The 21,133-nt window shown below is 48.0% G+C and overlaps 1 long non-coding RNA gene across 1 annotated transcript; it reads right to left on the reverse strand.

Annotated features, from left to right (window-relative positions):
* Positions 1-1,179: 1,179 nt before the first annotated feature.
* On the reverse strand, positions 1,180-19,491 carry LOC104001540 (uncharacterized). Its single transcript, XR_010148307.1, has 8 exons — positions 19,311-19,491; positions 9,440-9,493; positions 7,738-7,794; positions 7,589-7,637; positions 6,925-7,056; positions 4,424-4,525; positions 2,006-2,109; positions 1,180-1,609 (listed from the first exon to the last, which is right to left on the reverse strand). It is a non-coding gene; the product is annotated as an uncharacterized LOC104001540 (long non-coding RNA).
* Positions 19,492-21,133: the final 1,642 nt, after the last annotated feature.

The following is a 21,133-nucleotide window of genomic DNA, read 5'->3' on the forward strand; positions in this document are numbered from 1 at the left end:
CTGAAATGCTCCAAATTCTGAAGCTGTTTGAGACTCAACATGACCCTACAAGTAGAAAATTCCACACAGGACCTCATGTGACAGGTCATAGTCACAATCCAGACAAAACTGTTTCATGCTCAAAATTATCAAAAATATTTTATAAAATTACCTTTGGGCCATGCATATTAGGTGTATATGAAGCCTAAGTGAATTCTGTGTTTAGACTTGGGTCCCATCCCAAGATATCTCATGATATATGTGCAAATATTCAAAGAAAACATCTGAAAACCAAAACATTTCTGGTCCCAAGCTTTTTGGATAAGGGATACTTAACCTGTAATGCTAAGATATCATTTGCCCTTTTCAGGCTAATTCTCTCACGAGTGTACAGTGGAATTTTCCAGAAGTTACTCAGTGTGTGATGTCACCATCACTCTGATGACTAATGGGATGTGTCCTTGTGTGTTGGGTTTTAAAAGTTATCAGTTTTAATTTCTAATTTGGCAAAAAATTGATAGTTATAATTTATATAAACAAAAGGGGTCCTCAAAAGGGGTCTTTGGGGTCCTCAGTAACTTTTAAGAGTATAAAGGAGTTCCAACCTCAAAAAGCTTGAGACTTGCTTGATATTGCTTTAAGAAATTTTCATGATGTACAGGATAGCACTTTATATGATGAAATAAAAACATTTTTGTAATTTTGTTGTGACAGTGACAATTTAACATACACCATCCCATTATTTAGTTTGTACATGGCATATAAAATCCATGGTTTAGTTCTGTATCCAAGTATTGCTTTGAGAATTATATTGATAATTTCCAGCCTTAGCAGAGTGTAATTCACAATTTCTCCACAGTGAAATTGATAAAAAACTAAAAACTATAATGACTCAAAAAAAGTTATCTAATTCAGTATGACTGTCAACAGGACAAAAATTATATAAAATTGTGATTATAACTGCATAATTGGTGGCTTTGCTATGACAAAGGCAAGAAAAGTAAATTTTGTTGAATAAAAAAATTTATGAAGTATGTGTATATTTATTACTCAACCAAACATAGCCCGCCCATCATGTGCAATAATAAGTAAATTTAGTCTTCTGTTTTGTCAATTTTCAGCTATATAAAAACCATAGCTTTATACATTTTTAAGTTTTGTCATTATGAAAGTATGTTGTCAAAGTAGACAGTCAGGACATATTTTATTTAACACTTTATTAGTCCAGTCGATCATTTTTCTATATTTAGGCACACGGTATGACAACTTGCCTGCGTCCTACGAAAGTTAAGGTGTGCTTAGTACTACGGATTGGGTCATTTCTCCCAGAAGTGGGCAAGAGTTTCCAGAATGTTTAGGTCCTGGATCAACCACTTCTTACTCTAGCTGGTAGTTCTGCCACTGACAGAGAGAGAGGAAGGTGTGAATCCACACCGATTAGCTTGAATCATGGTGCTTGCTGCCTTTTCTGTAGCTCTGGAATTCCCATCTGTATACATGGAACCTCTTGAGTGTGCAGCGTAAGGCAAACATTTGGCATAGGCAGAGGCCCAGACAGGGAGACCACACTGGGACCACGCCTCCTATCCAACAGTGTCCCCACATGGATTGCAAGGGTGAATGTGAAGTCCTGGGTGAGAAGGAAGAGCAAAGCGTGTCACTTGGGCAGGATCGTCCTTCAGGGTGGCTGACCCAACACCTTCCAGAAGGCTGAAGTCTTGGGTTGTAACTGGCTCCGGGATGCCCCAAGCCTGAGGCACCCTGTGGCTTGGCAGGTGCGGCCAACAAAGCTTGGCTTACTCAGTCATGGTTTCTCAGCACAGGCTGCCTGTCAGGCCAGGAAATCTGGTCCTTCTCCCTCCCACCGTTCATCCCCCCGCCCCAACTCCCCTGCCCAAGAAAGCCTGTCAGAAGGCTTTGCCCAGACCTCAGCTCTTTCTAGAGGCTGCTCAGGTGAAGAGCAAGGTAGAGAGCTGTGGGTAGGGGATGCAAGGTGGCAGCCAATGGGAAGGCGGTGCAGGGTTACCTTTTCAGAAAGAGATGTGGCAGAGGAAGCCTGGTGGCCTGCACCTCATCTGCGTGGTGGAGCTTGACCTCCCTGTTTATGTCGTATGCTTTTCTCTCCCAGCACTGAAGGAAGGATGGAAAACTGAGGGAAATGTGACCTGTCAACCTCTGCTCTCCCCTCTGCCCAACCAGGAAGTATGGGATACACATCAGTTGAGGGTTACAAGGACAGAAAAAGCCATGGCCATGGGTCCTCCTTTTCCTCCTCTTCCTCTCCAGTTCCCACTAATAAGCAGCTCACACTGGGTGCTGCACAGGGTTGGAAAGGTGATGCCATTCCCCACTCTGCAGGCATCTCATGGCAGGATACTTCGAGGATATAGGCGCCTGCCAGTCATCCCCCCACCTCCAGTGAAATCAGAAATATTTGGAAACTCAGCTGGGCACGGTGGCTCACGCCTCTAATCCCAGCACTTTCGGAGGCTGAGGCGGGTAGATCACGAGGTCAGGAGATCGAGACCATCCTGGTTAACACAGTGAAACCCCCGTCTCTACTAAAAATACAAAAAAATTTAGCCGGGCGTGATGGCGGGCGCCTGTAGTCCCAGCTACTCCGGAGGCTGAGGCAGGAGAATCACTTGAACCCAGGAGGCGGAGCTTGCAGTGAGCCGAGATCGTGCCACTGCACTCCAGCCTGGGTGACAGAGCAAGACTCCGTCTCAAAAAAAAAAAAAAAAAAAAATTTGGAAACTCACTGGACAAGGCAAGAGGGCCAAGGTGGAATAGTGGAGACAAAGGCAGAGTGCGGGCAGGTGTAGGGCAGATGGGTTGCATGAGGCCCAGCCCTGAGACTCCTGGGTGGTGGAGATGCTAGGGTGTGGTGGGGTGAGGCCAGAGGCTGAGGCCACGCCCTGTTGTGAATTCAGTTCTCATGAGCACCTACTACGACCTTATTCCCTGCAAAAATGTCCCTTTCCTCACAGCACTTAGAATTTTTTCAACCAATATATATACATTGACAATTTACCATGTACTTGGCTCAAAGCTGGCCACCAGAGTCTCAGAGATAAATATAATTCTAAGACACAATAAAGTGAGAGTCACATGTGCACACAGATATAAGCTGATTAACACTGGAATAAGTCATTTAACTTCTAAAGAACTTGAGTTTTCTCATCTATAAACTAAGGGAGTTTGACTATTTGTAACATATCCCATCTACTTCCAAAAGATTTTGAAATAGCTTCCAAAAACACACATTTATAATAATTTTGTTAAGCTAGAATTAGAAAACTAAACAGCAAGTGGAAGAAGAGAAACTAATGGAAGGGGAGAGGAGACAAAAGAAAAAAGCTAATATGAGGTCAGGTTGGGTTGAGAAGTCAGATGCCAATCGCCCTGGCTATGTTGTCACTAGAGTGGATCATCAGATGTGATTTTTGAGCTTCTTAGCAGCCAAGGAGAAACGAGAAACAGAGGGTTTATATGATTACTATCGTATGGCAAAATAACACATCAGGTCTTCAGGAGAAAGTAAATCTTTCCTGGTAGTAAATACTGAAGATAATTTACTGTGTGGGCCCTTCCTTATATACTCAATGTAGATTACAGTGCCTTTAGTGGTGGTTTTTCCAGGAAAAAAAATGCAGCTTTTCATGTGGTCATTTCTTCTGCCAACCATCAAGAGATGCCAAGCGTATAACATTAAAATGGAACTTGGCTGAAGGCATTTTTCCTGGGCAGCTAAGCTAAGGTGGTTCTAATGTGTAGTGTTTTGGTGACATGAACTGTTACTAGGATAGAACTCAGAATCTACAGAGGAACAGTTATATAAGTTATATAAGTAGTTTTTCTCACCATCTCTGAGTATTGGCAAATGTTTTCATTTTTGCCAAGCAGAAAGGTGAAAAAGTGATGTTTAATTTTAGTTTTATTTTGCATTTCTTGAATTATGAGTGCTATTAAACATTTTTCTACATGTTTATGGGCCACTGATATTTCTCTTTCTGTAAACTACTTGTATTGGCAAAAACTGCAATTACTTTTGCACCAACCTAATATATATTCTTTGGCTTTTTTTTTTTTTTGAGATGGAGTCTTGCTCTGTCACTCAGGCTGGAATGCAGTGGTGCAATCGCAATCTTGGCTCACTGCAACCTATGCCTCCCAGGTTCAAGCGATTCTCCTGCCTCAGCCTCCCAAGTAGCTGGGATTACAGGTGCCCACTACCATGCCTGGCTAATTTTTGTATTTTTTTCCCCGAGACGGAGTCTTGCTCTGTTGCCCAGGCTGGAGTGCAGTGGCATGATCTTGGCTCACTGCAACCTCCGCCTCTGGGTTCAAGCAATTCTCCTGCCTCAGCCTCCTGAGTAGTTGGGATTACAGGTGCCACCACGCCCAGCTAATTTTTGTATTTTTAGTAGGGATGGGGTTTTACCATGTTGGCCATGCTGGTCTTGAATTCCTGGCCTCAAGTGATCCACCTGCCTTGGCCTCCCAAAGTGCTGGGACTACAGATGTGAGCCACTGTGCCAGGCAGCTATTTTTAGAAAAAACTGCTTCAGTGTTCTCATCTATAAAATGGAGATAGTAATAATAGCACTTACCTTATAGGGTTACTTACTGTGAGAATTAAATGAAATAATCCATATACTTAAAATAGTGTCTAGCACATAGTAAATGATCATTAAGTATTAGCAATTAAAATAATTGTTTTTTCATATTCGTTAGTATGAGTTTCTTTGCAAATTAAGGAAATATCCCCATGTCATATTTTTCTCAGTTATTGGAAAAACATTTCTATGGTGGTTTTCCATACAGAAGTTTAAAATTTTTTTATGTGGTTGAATGTATTAGTCTTTTCCTGTATGACCCTGGGTTTTCCATCCTGATTAGAAAAGCCTTCCCACTATGCTATGTGGGTGATGGGTTTGATTGTACCCCAAATCTCAGCATCCTGCAGTATAGCCTTATAACAAACCTGCACATATATCCCCCAAATCTAAAATAAAAGTTGGAAAAAAAGAAAGACTTTCCTATTCCAAAATGAAAATCAATTTACCCATACTTCCTTATAGAATTTACATGGCTTTATGACACTTAAATCTTTGACCCAAATGGAATTGTTTTGGTTCCATTTTTATGATCCCTCTCCAACAATAATCCAGGCATCCCAACACCATTGATTGAATATTCTATTTTCTCCATTGAGTTGAGTGGACATGTTTGAATATTTCACTAAAGTTCTGGAGCCCCTTCCCTAGCTTAAGGTTCCTTTTGGCTTTAATGTGTCAGAGTGGATGCCGACCCATTGGAAGAGACAGGCATGGATGTGGAGTAACGGAAAGAGGTAGAGCAGGGAGCAGAGGCTCTAACCTCTGTACCATCAGCTTGATGAGTGATCTTAACACATCATTTCTGCTTTCTGGGCCTCCGTTTCTCTGTAGAATGAGGAGAGAAGACTAGTTGCTTTCTAAGGCCTCTTCCAGTTTGAATACTGTTTGATTCTAGGGATTGCAGAGAGCAAGTGTGTGGGAGTGACAGAGCAGGAACTGAAAATGAGACATCCATGGTATTTGTCAGTCTCTTCTTTGCCGGTCCTGCCCTCTCCCACCATCCACCACCCCTCACCCCCCAGCTCCCCTGTCCAAGGCCCAGGGGCTTGGGAACCAACCAGACCTTAGCCCTGGCAGGGGAGGGCAAGTCCCAAGAGAAGCTACTGAATGGGGGACAGCATGCAGAGGACACAGTCCCCTGAAATACGCTGAGAAAGCCAGCCCTGTGCCAGCACCACTAGAGTCTAATCACCTCCAAGGCCCTAGACCCATCCCAAGAGAGGAAGGGCTGGGTAGGACCGGAAAGCGCCACTCCGAAGGTGGGATGTGACTGTAGGAACACACACATGCACACACACACAAACACATGCACGCATATGCACACACACATGCACGCATGCACACACACACACACACGCATACACACACACACATGCATGCACACATCATCCCAGGATGCATACACACAAAAGGGGGCAAAATTACTTAGGCTTTGCGGTGAGACAGACCTCCGTTCAAATCCCTGCTCCACCACTTAATCTGTATGATCTTGGCAAGGTATTTAAATTCCAGAGCGTCCTCGAGAATGAACTTCGCAGGATTTTTGTGACAACTCAATGAATCCTAACACAGTGCCTGGGACACAGTAGGAGGCCACTTTAGGATATTCTGTGTCCACTCCTGCTCCCTCTTTCTCTGTCCTAGATGCTTGAGTCTTTGATCAGGCCATAGCATGGTGCAATAGAAAGAGATCTTGGCCCTGGGGTCAGACCACCCTGCGTTTGAATCCCAACCACGCAGCTTCATTACCGCACATCCGTAGAGCACTCGGCATGGCGCCAGGCCCACAGTGGGCACACAACAAGTGGTGTAAATACTACTGCTAGGTTCATCTTCAATGAGCCCAGGAGCTTACTGAGGCCAGCACCCAGGTAGGACCAGGTAGGACAGGGTGTTCAGGCCTGGAGAGAAGAAGGCGTGAGTCTGAGGGATTCACTAACAAAGGCTTAAGACGATCACGCAGTAATGATCCGATGGCCCCACTGGGAGTCTTGACACTGACTCATCCTCATGTTCGATTCAGTTCTAGGCAGCCTTCACAGAGCCATTTCCTGGCCTACACCCCTGTCATTCCCAGCCAGTCAATAAGCCGCCATCAATAAGGCTGCCAGATAAAATCTAGGACACACAGTTACATTTGAATTTCAGATAAATATTGAATTTTTTTTGGTATAAATGTGTCCCAAATATTGCATAGGGCATACTTATGCTAAGAAATTCTTATCTGAAATTCAAATTTAACTGTGCATCCTATATTTTTATTTGCTAAAGATGGCACCCCTAGCCACTTGATCACCCACCACTTATAATAGTAATGACTTACATTTGTGAACACTTAAGCGACCATTACATCAGCTGCGCGCCGCCCTTTGCAGTCAAGGTCACGTCCACTAGCTGGTACATCCCTCCTTTGAAGAGGTGGCACATGACATTGTGGCGAGGGGACGTGCAGGCACTGCTGAGGAGGGCGAGGGGGCACCGGGCTCACTGGGAGTGGATGGGAGCCCTTAGTCAGCAATATCATTATTATTACCTGCCTTTAACAAGCAAAAAAACTGAAGTGCTTTCATTTAACAAACGTGTACTAAGCCTGGTGCTTTTCAAGGCCTGAGAGGAGAGGTTAACTGATGTGCACAGTCCCCCGGCTGGTGGATGATGGCCAGCTGAACTCTGCAGTCCTAGGGGGAGGCGGTCAAATGATTCTCCACCCTCTCCATCACGCCAATGCTGGAGAATCCCCAGCAATACATTGCAGGTGTGTCTGAATCTTCTGTGTATGTGTTCGTCTCCCTCCCCAGCCGGCTCCACTCCTCTTACCTCACTCCGGGCTGGGAGCCCCAGTGGCTAGAGACAGTCTTATTAACCTTAGGATTCCACTGAGGAGCTCAGAGTGGGTGCCCAGTAATTACAGGGAGTTATTGACGGGGGTCCCCTCTTTACTAAGCCACTGCTTCCTTGGGACCAGGGGCATGACACTGGTTACATACTTCCCACGGCCCTGCTCTTCTTCCTTCAGGTCACAAATTCCGAGGGCCTCTGGAAGGAGTCAAGAAAGGAAGGGCAGATACTTGGGTGGGACAGAAGAGGAGAGGTTGAAGACAGGATTAAGGCGGTAAAATACAAAACACATACTTACACAAATAACATTGTTTTGGCATCAGCAGTGCTGGCATTTACTGTGATGGGTGGGTCCCTAAAATTAAAGTTGATTGGGGAAGGGGTCAGGGCAGGGACAGGTTCAGAGTCAAGATACTCAGGGCAGTGCTGAATGAGTCTTAGAACACTAGCACGTAGGAGCAGCATTCCACAGCTGGCCCCTGCCCCTCACCCCACCCCAGCCCTTGGCCACTCCGCTCCAGCCACGCTGGCCACCCTGCCTGCGTGCTCCCTGTCAGGGCCTTTGCTCTTGCTGTTGACTGCTTGGAATGCTCTTCCCCCAAATGTCACTCAGTTGGCTCCCTTGCTTTTTCCAGTCCCCTTCTCAACAAGGCCAGCCCTGCCCATCCTGCTGAGTCCTGGAACTGCCACATCCCTGCCCTCCTCACCACCTTGCCTAGCACCACTTTCCCCTGTCCACAGTATCTCTAACTTCTAGGACTTTTTGTTATTTTGCTCACTGATGTATCCTAACATTGCAGAATGGCACCTGGCATGGTGTGTGCTCAGTAAACATGTGTTGTGTTGAATTTGTTGAACTGAATCTGGAAGGACCTTGATCATCTAGTTATTTCTAACCAGGTGTGCTTTCCGAGTTTCCGGTGGAACTTGTCAAAACACCCCAACCAGAGTCCCTACCCTAGACCTCCCAAGTCAGCTTGAGGAGCTCCCCAAGGTTTCATATATTAAAAATCCCTTCTCTGGTGCAGTCTCCCCTCTTAGCAACTGGCTTGCCAAGGCTCCCAGAGGGCCCGCTCCGTCCAAGGTCACTGCATAGTTGGGGGCTGAGCCAGCAATCCCACAGTTCTCTCCACTTGGAGCCCATTCCAGCTCTTCAGGCAGATTGGACAGCACCTCCTAGGCCAGTCTGGGGGACCCTCAGTCCCGAACACTCATTATCAGAGAGAGTGCCTGGCACTGTTGTTCTCTGTTTAGTTTCCTCCCAGCCCAGTGCCTAGCATATAGCTGGAGCTCCATGATTTGCTTTTATTGTTTTCTGTCTTATTCTTGGTGAGCAGATATGCCTGGGTCTCGGTCCAGTTGATCTTCATTTCACGTTCTCCAGTGAGCTGAGCAGGCACAGGGCTGGAGAAGTGAGGAACGGAAGGATGCCCCTGCCTTTCTCACTATGACCTGAGTTTCGAAGCAACGTCCTGTGACAACGAGAGAACTGGCTTGGGGCCAGTTGTCTATTGCTGTGTGGTCTGAGCCGGTCTCATAACCATTCTGTTTCCCAGCCTGTAAAATGTGACTGGCACCCGGGGTGGACATGAGGGTCCCACCTGCCAAGGTATTGCTGGAGGCTCACCATACAAACCCAAGGTTGCACTCTTGTTCAATGCCTCCTGTGGCACCCCTCTACCCAAGGACAAAGTTCATTTCCTTGGCCTGGAACCTGAAGTTCTTCCACCTTGGCCCCAGTCCCCAGCCCCTTGCCTCATCTGCTGGCACTCCTCTCTACACACCCTTCACTCCGGCCACTGTTAGTCACCACCCTGAACAGGCCACACCGTATCACACCTCCACACCTTTACACAAACCGTTCCTTCTGCTGGGAATGTCCCCTCCCTTTGCTACCCAGAGAATCGCAGCATCGCCAGCCTCTGCAACACCTTCCTGTTCTGTCTGTATCTGATGTGGAGGCCCGCAGCCCGGGTTACACCCCTGGCTCCACCACCTACCTGCTGAGTGACCTCAGGCAAAGTTCTCTACCCTCTCAGCCTCAGTTTCCTCATCTGCAAAATGGAGAAGATAACAAGACCATCCTTCAGGGTGTTGTAAGGATGAACTGAGATCATGTGGGACCTGGCCCCTTCCTGGCACACACGAGGTGTAAATGATGACTGTTAGTACTATCCTTAGTGTTCCTATCAATACCTCACTCTGCCCAACTGCACTCAGGATCTCTGCCCTCTAAGGTGACCCAAGGACCACCCAGGCCAGCTGATTCTGGAGAAGCATGGGGATGGGGAGATTTCCTGCAGTCAGCCCTTTCTCTCTCTTTCCCTCCCTCCCTCCCTTCCTTTTTTCCTTCTTTCCTCCCGCCTTCCTTCCTTTTCTTTCTTTCTTTTCTTTTCCTTTCTTTCTTTCTTTTTCTTCTTTCTTTTTCTCTGTTTCTCTCTCTCCCTCTTTCCTTCCTTCCTTCCTTTTTTTCCTTCCTTCTTTCCTCTCTCTTTCTTTCTTTCTTTCCTTTCTTCCTTTCCTTTCTTCTTTCTTTTTCTCTTTGTCTCTCTCTTTCTCCCTTCCTTCCTTCCTTCTCTCTCTCTTTCCCTGCACCCTGCCTACCGCCCCCCCACCCACAACTACAAGAGGATTTTGCTCTGTCACACAAGCTGGAGTGCAGTGGTAAGAACACAGCTCACTGCAGCCCTGACCTCCTGGGTTCAAGCAATCCTCCCTCCTCAGTCTCCTGAGTAGCTGGAACCACAGGCATGTGCCACCACGCCTAGCTAATTGTATTTATTTAATTTTTGGTAGAGGCGGGGATGGAGGTGAAGGGTCTCACTATGTTGCCCAGGCTGAACTCCTGGCCTTAAGCAATCCTCCCACCTTGGCCTCCCAGCATTGATCAGCCCTTTCTGATTAATGAAACAATTAGGAGGAGAACCATAATGGCAATGGAAACAGAACTCATCAAGAACAGCTGTATTCTTATGCAAGGGTCTGGGTCACAGCAGGTGAGAGGGGAGTCTGGGGAAGGGGAGAGACTGCAGCTGCAATAGGGGTTGCACCCCCCACATGCCAGGCTTGACTGTGCTCCATCCCTGAGGGGAAGTGCCAGGGACGGCCCTGCTCGCCTTCTGGCCTGGTCTTCCCATCTATCAGGGCCTGCAGGAGGGCATCACCATCACCCTCTCTCTTCTCCACAACAACCGCTAGAGGACAGTGGGCTGTGGAGTCAGACTGCCCTGGTTCAGGTCCCTGCCGCGCCCCTTTCTAGGTGTGTAACCTTGGACAAATTGCTCAACCACCTGTGCTTCAGTTTCTTCCTCATCTCTAAAGTGGGGACAATAATAACGACTCCTGCTTCACTGAACTGATAGGAGGATTAAATTGCCATCATGTCTTTAAGACGCTGAGCACAATGCCTGGAAGACAGTAAGCACTCAGGAAATGTTAGTTATTATTAATCATTTCCTTATCGGGGGGTGGGGAAATAGAAGGAAAGAGAAGTGAAGTAACTTGACCAAAGCCATCCAGCTTGTAAGTGGTGGAGCCAGGATTCCACCCATGGGTTGTTTGCCTCCAAAGCCAGAGTTCTCTCAATTTTTCTATGTTGTCCCTTGTAATCGCCCTTACTCCCTAAACTTAAGCTGGAAAAACAATTTTTTAAAAATATCCTAACTGGCTGGGCGCAATGGCTCACAGCTGTAATCCCAGCACTTTGGGAGGCCGAGGTGGGCAGATCATGAGGTCAGGAGTTCGAGACCAGCCTGGGCAACATGGTGAAACCCCGTCTCTACTAAAAACACAAAAAGTTAGCTGGGTGTGGTGGCGGGTGCCTGTAATCTCAGCTACTCAGGAGGCTGAGGCAGGGGAATTGCTTGAACCCAGGAGGCGGAGGTCGCAGTGAGCCGAGATTGCGCCATTGTACTCCAGCCTGGATGACAGAGCAAGACTCCATCTAGACAAAAAAAGAAAAACAAAATACCCTAACTATAATGGCAATGTGTTGAAACATTTCAAATGTATGTAAATCCATGAGTTTATGATAAAAATTAATGATCACTTTCAGAGATGCTAGGGAACTCGCTCATTATTTTGAAAACTATAGGATTTTGAAGCTTCTAGATTTAGGGATGCAATCAAACTCCAGACTGTGGGAAATTCTACAGCAAAAATGACCTGGTTTCCTCAACAAATACATTGTAAGGGTGGAAAAAGAGAAAAAGGGGACCTATAATTTAAAAGAGACTTAAGGCCGGGCGCGGCGGCTCACGCCTGTGATCCCAGCACTTTGGCAGCCTGAGGCAGGCAGATCACATGATGTCAGGAGTTTGAGACCAACCTGGCAAACATGGTGAAACCCCGTCTTTACTAAAAACACAAAAATTAGCTGGACGTGGTGGTGCACATCCGTGATCCCAGCTACTTGGGAGGCTGAGGCACAATAATTGCTTGAACCTGGGAGGCAGAGGTTGCAGTGAGCCAAGATCCCGCCACTGCACTCCAGCCTGGGTGACAGAGTGAGATCCTATCTCAAAAATAAATAAATAAATAAAAGAGACTTAAGGCACAGTGGCTCATGCCTGTAATCCCAGTGCTTTGGGAGGCTGAGGTGGGAGGATCGCTTGAGGCCAGGAGTTTGAGACCAGCCTGGGCAACATAGCAAGACCACGTCTCTACAAAAAATGAAAAAATTAAGCCAGGCATGAAAAGAGAAAAAAAAAAGAGAGAGAGAGGCTTAAGAAGCATTAATCATTTGCGATACAGTATATGGACTTTATCTGAATCCTAATTTGAACAATTGTATAAATGAGAAAACTGGAGAATTGGAACAGTGACTAAGTATTTAATATTAAATTGTTGTTAGTTTTTTAGGCATAATAATAGTAGTGTAGCTATTTGTTAAAGTCCTCTTCTCTTAGAGACGCATCTGAAATAGTTACAGATGAGATGGTACGATGTCTGAGATTTGCTTCAAAAGAACCCAGGGGGTATGGCTGGGCTAGAGTTGAAGCTCAATTGGCCGTGAGTTGGTAATCAGTGAAGTGGGGTGATGAGCGCCTGGGGTTATTATATTACTCTCTCCACTTTTGTATATGTTGGAAAACTTACATAATAAAAAGCTAAAGAAAAATCTGAATGATGTAAAACTGTTTTGTCTTTATAACTGCTTCTAGGAATTGATCCTCTTGGAACCTCATTTCCCCAACTGCAAAGGGAACTAAACTGTGTCATGGTGATCACCAATGCCCAACACTCACTAGGTGCCAGGCACTGCTCCAAGAACTTGATTCGTTTTCAGTCAATCTCTGAACCACGCTATGGGCAGGGGACTTGTATTGTGCCCATTTTGGAGGAAACCAAGGTCTAAAGAAGTTAGTGGTGGGCTGGGTGTGCTGGCTCACACCTGTAGTCCTAGCACTTTGGGAGGCCCAGGTGGGAAGATCCCTTGAGCCCATGAGTTTGAGACCAGCCTGACCCACGTAGGGAGACCCGATCTTTACAAAAAAATAAAAATAAAAATAACTAGCCAGGTGTGGCGGTGCACACTGTGGTCCCAGCTACTTGGGACGCTGAGGTAGGAGGATTGTTTGGGGCCGGTAGGTCGAGGCTGCAGTGAGCCAGGATCATGCCACTGCACTCCAGCCTGGGCAGCAAAGCAAGACCCCATCTCAAAAAAAAAAAAAAAAAGAAGTTGATTAACTTGCCCAGGGTTACACACAGCAGGTGGGCAGGTGGAGGAACTCCAGAGCCCTGCTGCTTATGTTGTACAATAGGCTGCCTCTCAGAGTACAGAGCTAACCGTGCATCCATGTGAGCCACTGTGGTGTCTTTTCTGCCTTCACAGGTCCTCCCCATGCTGCCACATCCCTACCTTGCCCACTGCTGGGCCAGAAGAGGCTTGCTAAGGGTGAGGACTGTGGAAACTTGCCTGTGGTACCTCACCTTGAGTCAATGTGTGTGAGGAAGGTGCTCCTGAGAGTCGCTGACCCATGACTTAGGCAAGGGTAGGGCCCCAGCTTGAAGTGCGGGCAGAACCGGGCCAGGTGGAGGCAGCTGCCTGTTTACCTCCTTCCCTGGGCTGCCTGGGCAACCTTTACCATCCTGGCCTGAGTGTGGAGAGACCCACTGAACTTTCTCCCAGGCGTGTGTGTGTGTGTGTGTGTGTGTGTGTGTGTGTGTGTGTGTCTGGGGAAGGAGCAGGCTGGAGCTCCAAGGCTGCCTGCAGGAGGGAGAAGAATCTACTCCTTTGAAGGAGCTCAGAGGGGCAGGAGGCTGGATGTGATGACCCCAGGTGTCCTCACTGCCTGTTCCCAGCTGTCTCCAGCTACTGGGAAGTGCATATATGGGTATAGAGTGTGGCCACCCCGCTCTCTGGGAGATTATAGCCTAAAGGATTTAAGGATTAAAATCTCCAAACACCCTGCACCCTGGAACCATCCAGGCAGGACTGGCACCATCTCAGCACAGTTCTTTGCTGTCTGGATTCTCTCCCCATTCTATCCCTCTCTCACTCATTAATTCAGTGCATGTTTGCAAGCACTCGCTCTATGGCAGGCGCTGCGTTTGGCCCCGAGGGCGTGGCGATGAATAAAGCACGGTCTTATTTCTCCCAGGTTGCTCACAGTCTATTAACAGGGAAATATGAGAGTGAAGGAGAAAATATCTGCTCCATGCGCCCCTCTTCCCAGGAGCCTGGTCAGGCTTAGTTGTGCAGCCCCCTCACATTCCTCCTGTCTCCAGCCTGGTCTGGATTGATCCTTCTCCTACATGTCACAATCCCTCCCATCCGAGTCTCCCTATAACATCGCCCTGTGGGTTTGCCCTCCAGAGAGTGGGGAATGGTTCAATCTAAATCAGCATAGTTCAACAGAAAGAAAAATAACATGAGACATAAATGTGAGTTACACACATAATTTAAATTGTTTTGGGCTGGGCGTGGTGGCTCAGGCCTGTAATCCCAGAAATTTGGGAGGCTGAGGCGGGCAGGTCACGTGAGCCCAAGAGTTCGAGACCAGCCTGGGCAACATTGAGAGATCCTGCCTCTACAAAAAATACAAAAAAAAAAAAAATTAGCTGGACATGGTGGCATGTGCCTGTAGTCCCAGCTACTCGGGAGACTGGGGTAGGAGGATCACTGGAGCCAGAGAGGTCAAGGCTGCAGTGAGCTGTGACCATGCCAGTGCACTCCAGCCCGGGTGACAGAGCAAGGCCATCTCCATAAATAAATAAATAAATAATTTTTAATAGTCACATAAAAATATATAAAGAACAGGTAAAGTTAATTTTAATAACATTTTATTTAACCCAATATACCTAAAATGTGATCACTTCAACATGTAATCAATATAAAATTATAAATAAGATAGTTTGTATCTGCTTTTCATACTGTCTTTGAAATCCAGCGTGCATTTCACATTGATAGCACATCTCAACTTGGACTAGCTGAATATTAAGTGCTGACTAACCACATGTGGCTAGTGGCTACCACATTGGACAGAACAGATCTAGATTATCAATTCTGGGATCTGGTCCTCTTTACCTAGTTTTGGAGCTGGAAACACAACTCCATTATCCAAGCAACAGGCTCCACCTCCCTAGGAGAATTTGCCAGGAAGAAGGGAGGCTGCGGCCTTGTGTCCCTGCCCAGAACTCCAGCCTGTGGTGCCAGGCAGGAAAATGGGCTGAAGCTGGGCCAAGGGTGTGGCCCATTAACCAATCAGAGAGCTAAGAAGTAGGGGATCTGGGAAGCTCAAGCGTCCCACCTGAGCTTCGTCCGGAAGTGAGCTCCATCACTTCTGATTTGGGTACGTAAAGAGCTTGTAGACGCCACACCCTTGCTCTGCTGTCTCCTCCATTCTGAATGCCTTTCCACCCCTTCCTTCAATTGCATCTGCCAAAATGTTATCCTTCAAAATGCTTAAGCTACAAAATTCAGTGAACAAAGAAGTGTAACACAGAGAAAAGACCAGAAGAAAACACACCTACGTTTTAGCCATGGTTTTCTCTGGGTTTTGGAACTAGGTAACTATTTTCTTTTTACTTTTTCTTTTCCTTCCTTCCTTCTTTCTTTTCTTTTTTTATTTTATTTTATTTTTTTTTTGGAGAAAGGATCTCCCTCTGTCACTCAGGCTGGAGTGCAGTGGCACAATCATAACTCACTGCTGCCTCGACCTCCTGGGCTCAAGCAAGCCTCCCACCTCAGCCTCCTGAATAACTAGGACTACAGGCATGTGCCATTATACCCAGCTAATTTTTTATTTTATTTTTTGTAGAGACAGGGGTCTATCTGTGTTATCTAGGCTGGTCTCAAACTCCTGGGCTCCAGTGATCCTCCCGTCCTGGCCTCCCAAAGTGCTGGGATTACAGGCTTAAGCCACTGTGCCCAGCCCCTCTTCTTTTTACTTTTGTACATTTTCTTTAAAAAAATTTTTTTTTGAGACGGAGTCTTGCTCTGTTGCCCAGGTTGGAGTGCAGTGGCGCAATCTCGGCTCACCACAACCTCTGCCTCCTAGGTTCAAATGATTCTCCTGCCTCAGCCTCCCAAGTAGCTGGGATTACAGGCGTGTGCCACCACGCCCGGCTAATTTTTTGTATTTTTAGTAGAGATGGGGTTTCACTATGTTGACCAGGCAGGTCTCGAACTCCTGACCTCGTGATCTGCCCACCTCGGCCTCCCAAAGTGTTGGGATTACCGGCGTGAGCCACTGCGCCCAGCCTTCTTTAAATTTTGAAAAATATGAACATGTCGGCTGGGCGTGGTGGCTCATGCCTGTAATCCCAGCACTTTGGGAGGCCGAGGTGGGTAGATCACGATGTCAGGAGATCAAGATCATCCTGGCTAACACGGTGAAACCCTGTCTCTACTAAAAATACAAAAAATTAGCTGGGCATGGTGGCAGGTGCCTGTAGTCCCAGCTACTCAGGAGGCTGAGGCAGGAGAATGGCGTGAACCCACGAGGCGGAGCTTACGGTGAGCCGAGATTGCGCCACTGCACTCCAGCCTGGGCGACAGAGCAAGACTGTCTCAAAAAAAAAAAAAAATTATGAACATGTCTTAACTACATATATAATGGGGAAAATTAATTTGTTTAATATACATTTTTAAAAGCCTTACCTGGTCTTCAAAGACCAGTTAAAATGCCAACTCCCCTGAGGGTTTCTGAGACCTCGGTCTCCATTGCTTTACTCTGCTGTGGTCCTTCCTTACTCCACAGCCTGCCTGGTACTGAGTTTAACCTGGGCCTGTCCTATCTCTTCTCTAGCATCTTGAGGGTGGGGCCTGGCACAGTGTCAGCCACCCAGTAGGGGTTCTCTCTGCATTGTGGACTGAATGACTGAGGCCAGCTACAGCCAAAAGGCTCCAACTGGGCCCCTGGGTCGGCTCATGCTCTGGCCTCTATCCAGAAAAAGTCTGCAAATCTCTCTCACCCCAGAGACTGTCAGCTGCTCAGGGAAAGGTCTTTTTGAAAATGCAGCTGATCAAACACTTGCAACAGGCCCTGAGACATCTCCCAGATCTCGCTGTCACAAGTGCTCCAGAGGACAGGCTTCACAGCCTCGACTACACAGACACTGCTGAAATATTTACGAGGCTGCTGGCTTGTGAAACAGCTTTGGCTGGGGAGAAAGGGTAGGGATGTGGCGCTTGTTAAGTACCTGGACGTGTCACACCTCACACCGTGCAGGGAGCCTCCTGGCTCAGTGAAGGAGCTGCCATTAACCTCATCTAACCTCACTGGCAGGCTGAGACCCCAAGTCCCTGAAGCAGTACGGCATAGAGGCTGAGAGCTGGGCTCTGGGGGCTGACTGCAGGGTTGGGCAGCTGGCCCCATCACCTGCCAGTTGTAGGCAACCTTGGGCAAGTTACTTAACCTCTCTAAGTCCCAGTTTCCTGTCTATAAAATGGAGATGAGAAAGAGGACCTGCCACTATTGGGAGGATTAAACAAAACAATCCACGTAGCATCCTTAGCATGGGACCTAGCACACGTTAAGTGCTGCATAAATGGCAGCAATTCTTACCATTATCGACCCAGTCAAACAAGAGTGAAGGGGCTTGGGAAGGAGGCAAGGCCACTCACTAGCAATGGCAACCCTCCAGGAATGGGCCGAACCCTCCAGGAATGGGCCGGACCCTCCTCTGTCTTCCTCATGTCCACTCAAGCTGGAAACCTCTCCCTCTCTCTCACCTTCTACCGCCAGGCAGCCCTTCACCAGATCCCCCCTTAAACAGCCCCTGAATCTGTGAATTTTATCCACCTTCAATGCCCAACACAAGCCCAGGCCACCATCACCTCTCCCATAATGGCAGCGGTAGCTTCCGCGTGTCTCTTCTCTGTCCTGCAGCCAGGGGGGCTTCTAAAATGGCCAATCTGGGCTGGATGCGGTGGCTCACACCTGTAATCTCAGCACTTTGGGAGGCTGAGGCAGGTGGATCACTTAAGGTCAGGAGTTCGAGACCAGCTTGGGCAACATGGTGAAACCCTGTCTCTACTAAAAATACAAAAATTAGCTGGGCATGGTGTGCATGCCTGCAATCCTAGGTACACGGGAGGCTGAGCCACAAGAATTGCTTGAACCCAGGAGGCGGAGGTTGAACTGAGCTGAGATCGTACCACTGCACTCCAGCTCCAGCATGGGTGACAGAGTGAGACTGTCTCAAAATAAATGAATAAATAAATAAATTAATTAATTAAATGGCCAATCTGAGTGGGTGCCCACCCCTTCAACCTCCTTTACTCTGTAACTTCCCAAAGTCCTCCCCTGTCCACAAGGCTGGCATGATCTGCCTGATGCCCCAGGTACTTCCCCATCTTACAGCCTTTGCACAGGTGTTCCCTCTGTTTAGAACACTCATCCCCTCGCCAACCCCACCTCATCACTCAGGGCTCCTGGAGGCCTCCCCCAGACACGCTCCTCCACCCATCTGCATTACTGCCCTGTTATTCTTCCACAAGGCAGCTTGGGCTTTGGCTTTGAGGCACTCACCATGTGTGATTCTGCACTCCAGCATGTGGCTATTTACTTAAGACCTGCTTCCCCCTCTAGACTGTGAGCTCCTGGAGGGCGGGGAGGGGGTCTCTTGCTTGCTTCTGCTCTCCTAGCTCACGGCATGACTCTCAGGCTGGGCTGGAAACACTTGGTTGAATAAATGAGTTCTGGTCCCCACCCAAGCACACAAGGAGTGACCCACACTGCTGCCGGGCCAAACTGCACTGAAAAATGGCATTGCTGTGTGGACTTGGCCCTGCCCACCTCCCGCAGGCAGAGCAGGAAGGGCTGAGGAGCCCTGGCCAGGCAAAGGGCGGTCATGGACACAGCACCGACACCTGCCCACCCCTTTCCAGTGACCCAGTCCTGCCTCCCACAGCCGAGCATTGCTCTGTCAGTATGGATGGCCTGGACAATTGGGGTCATGCAAGAGGCCTGGCAAGTTGAGGGCTCTGGCCCCTGGCCCTGCCTGGCTCTCCGCTGTTCCCAGGTGTCTTTTCCTCATCACTCCGTCCTTGGCCCAGACTTATCCTTTCATGTTATTCCTCTGGGGATGGTCTGTCTCCTACTAGAGGCTTACTCAAGGAAATGAATTTTTAGTGGTGGAATATTGAGCCTGTTATAGTCTCGGCCAAGGGTAGACGGCTGGGAAGGGGGTCCCTCAAACCCCACCTCTTAGACAGTTGCCTCCTGTCCCTGTGAATACAGCTGCTTTGCCTGGATCAGCCTCCAACCTCACTCTGGGCTAGGCCACCTTCTTCCTAGGATTCAGCTCAAAGTTGGCGCCTCATGTTTTCCTTCCTCCACGCCTTCATTTGCACACCATTCTGGTCCCCTGCAGGGCCTCATTCTCCTCCCCCAACATCACTGTCTCTTGTCTGTTGAAGCCTACCCTTTAAGATGCAGTTCAAAAACCACCTCTCCTTCAGGCCAATCCTTTTCAATCTCCCAATCAGATATAACTTCTTCTTCTGAATCCTCCAAAAGCACAGTACTGATAACCTTCAATCATATATGGCTTTGTCTGAAGGATATTGGGGGACAAACAGCTGTCTCTGTTGTACCTGACATTCTAGAATGTCATGGTTCTTTGTTGCATGTAATACAAGTTGGTGCTGGTTATAAGCTTCTGAACAATCATAAGGATGGTGCCATTTGACATTCGGTAGGTGCATTCGACTATAAGTTCCTTGAGGGTGTGGATGAGAGTTCCACGTCTTTGTCTCCCTAGCACCTAGCATGGTGCCGGCACACAGTAAATTCTCAGCAAATGGTTCTGTGGTTCAGAATGGATGTTCACAATAATGGCTCTAACTTGTCAGGCCTGTCGTATGCCAGGCTGACATATGACGTATGTGCTGAGCCCTGTCCAAATGTCATCTCACTGAGTTTTCACAATCACTCTCTGGGCCAGGCACCAATAGTCTCCACTAAGAAGTAACCCCACAGGGCCGGGATTTGTGTCTGTTGTGGTCACTGTTGTACACACATCAGTGTTTGACATGGAGTTGGCCCTCATAAATATTGTTTGAATAAGTAAATCAGTTAATGGATACCCATTGTAAAGATGAGGAAACTGAGGCTCAGATTTACCTAAGGTCAATCATCTAGTAACTGGGAGAGTCAGAATTGGCACCCAGATTGATCTGACCCCAAACCCTGTATTCTTCAATATTGAACTCTACCAGGTCAAGGGATGGAGCAGGAAGGCTTGAGATACACAACCCATATCTTTAAGGCACTTTCCATCTGGTAGAGAAACGGAAATGTATGCACATAGCGGCACATGTGATGGCAACAGAACCCATGAGACCCTGGGGAAAGAAATGACTTTTCAAGGGCCTGCTGCAAGGGAGGGGCTAAGCCTGGCCTAGAACTTTAGTTACCTGAAAACTTGATTTTTTTGTGTTATTCTAATGTGCAGAGGGCCTGTACCAGGCCTACTAAGGAGTGAGCTGATGTGGCTGAGAGTTTTGGAATGTGAGGCTGGGATGACAAGCCTGGGGCCTGGCTCTTCTGTGCTCAGTGAGGACTGCTCCAGCCTCAGCCCCAACTCCCAGCAAAGCCCAGGTATGGGGAGCAGGGGAGGTGAGACAGAAATGAGGAGGGACAGAAATGTGGTTTCACACCTGACCCAGCAATTCCTGCAGCTGGGAAGCATGGCGACTCAGAATGCCGATGCCTGCCCGAGGCTTCGGCTTCTTGTCCTGCGTTTTGGAGACCATATCTGGAGAGGCACAGTGTGAGGGGCATGGGGAGGCAGGAGTAGGACTGCAGCAGAGAGGGGTTTTGCAACCAGCCTCTGGCTGGTCAGCACAGGAGTGTCAGGTTCTTTGCTGTGGGGCTGCTGGGGATGAGAGAGGCAGGAAGAACCCCTGTGAAGAACAGTGAGAAGGGTAGGGGCCAGGGGCCTGCAGGGTGATGGCAGGCTTTGAAGGGTGTGAAAGGCTGCCACAGCTGAGGCCCAGCTATACCCAGGAGGGAGCAGGCAGCCTGATGCCTGAGCTGGCCTGGCCCATTCACCTCTTGTGGCCCAACCTGAGAACCTTCCTACTGTGGTTGAGCTGGGCCTTGTCTAGCCCCTGCCTCTGCGCCCCCATCACTGGCCTCAAAAGCACAGGTTCTCTCTTTTCTTGCACGGTGGGGAGGCAGAGAGTGGTGCAGGCTGGGTGTGCGGGTCTGTGTGTCAGGGGGTTATTGGTGAGAATCTGGGGA

This window comes from Pan troglodytes, chromosome 10 (genome assembly GCF_028858775.2).
Source record: "Pan troglodytes isolate AG18354 chromosome 10, NHGRI_mPanTro3-v2.0_pri, whole genome shotgun sequence".
NCBI lineage: Eukaryota > Metazoa > Chordata > Mammalia > Primates > Hominidae > Pan > Pan troglodytes.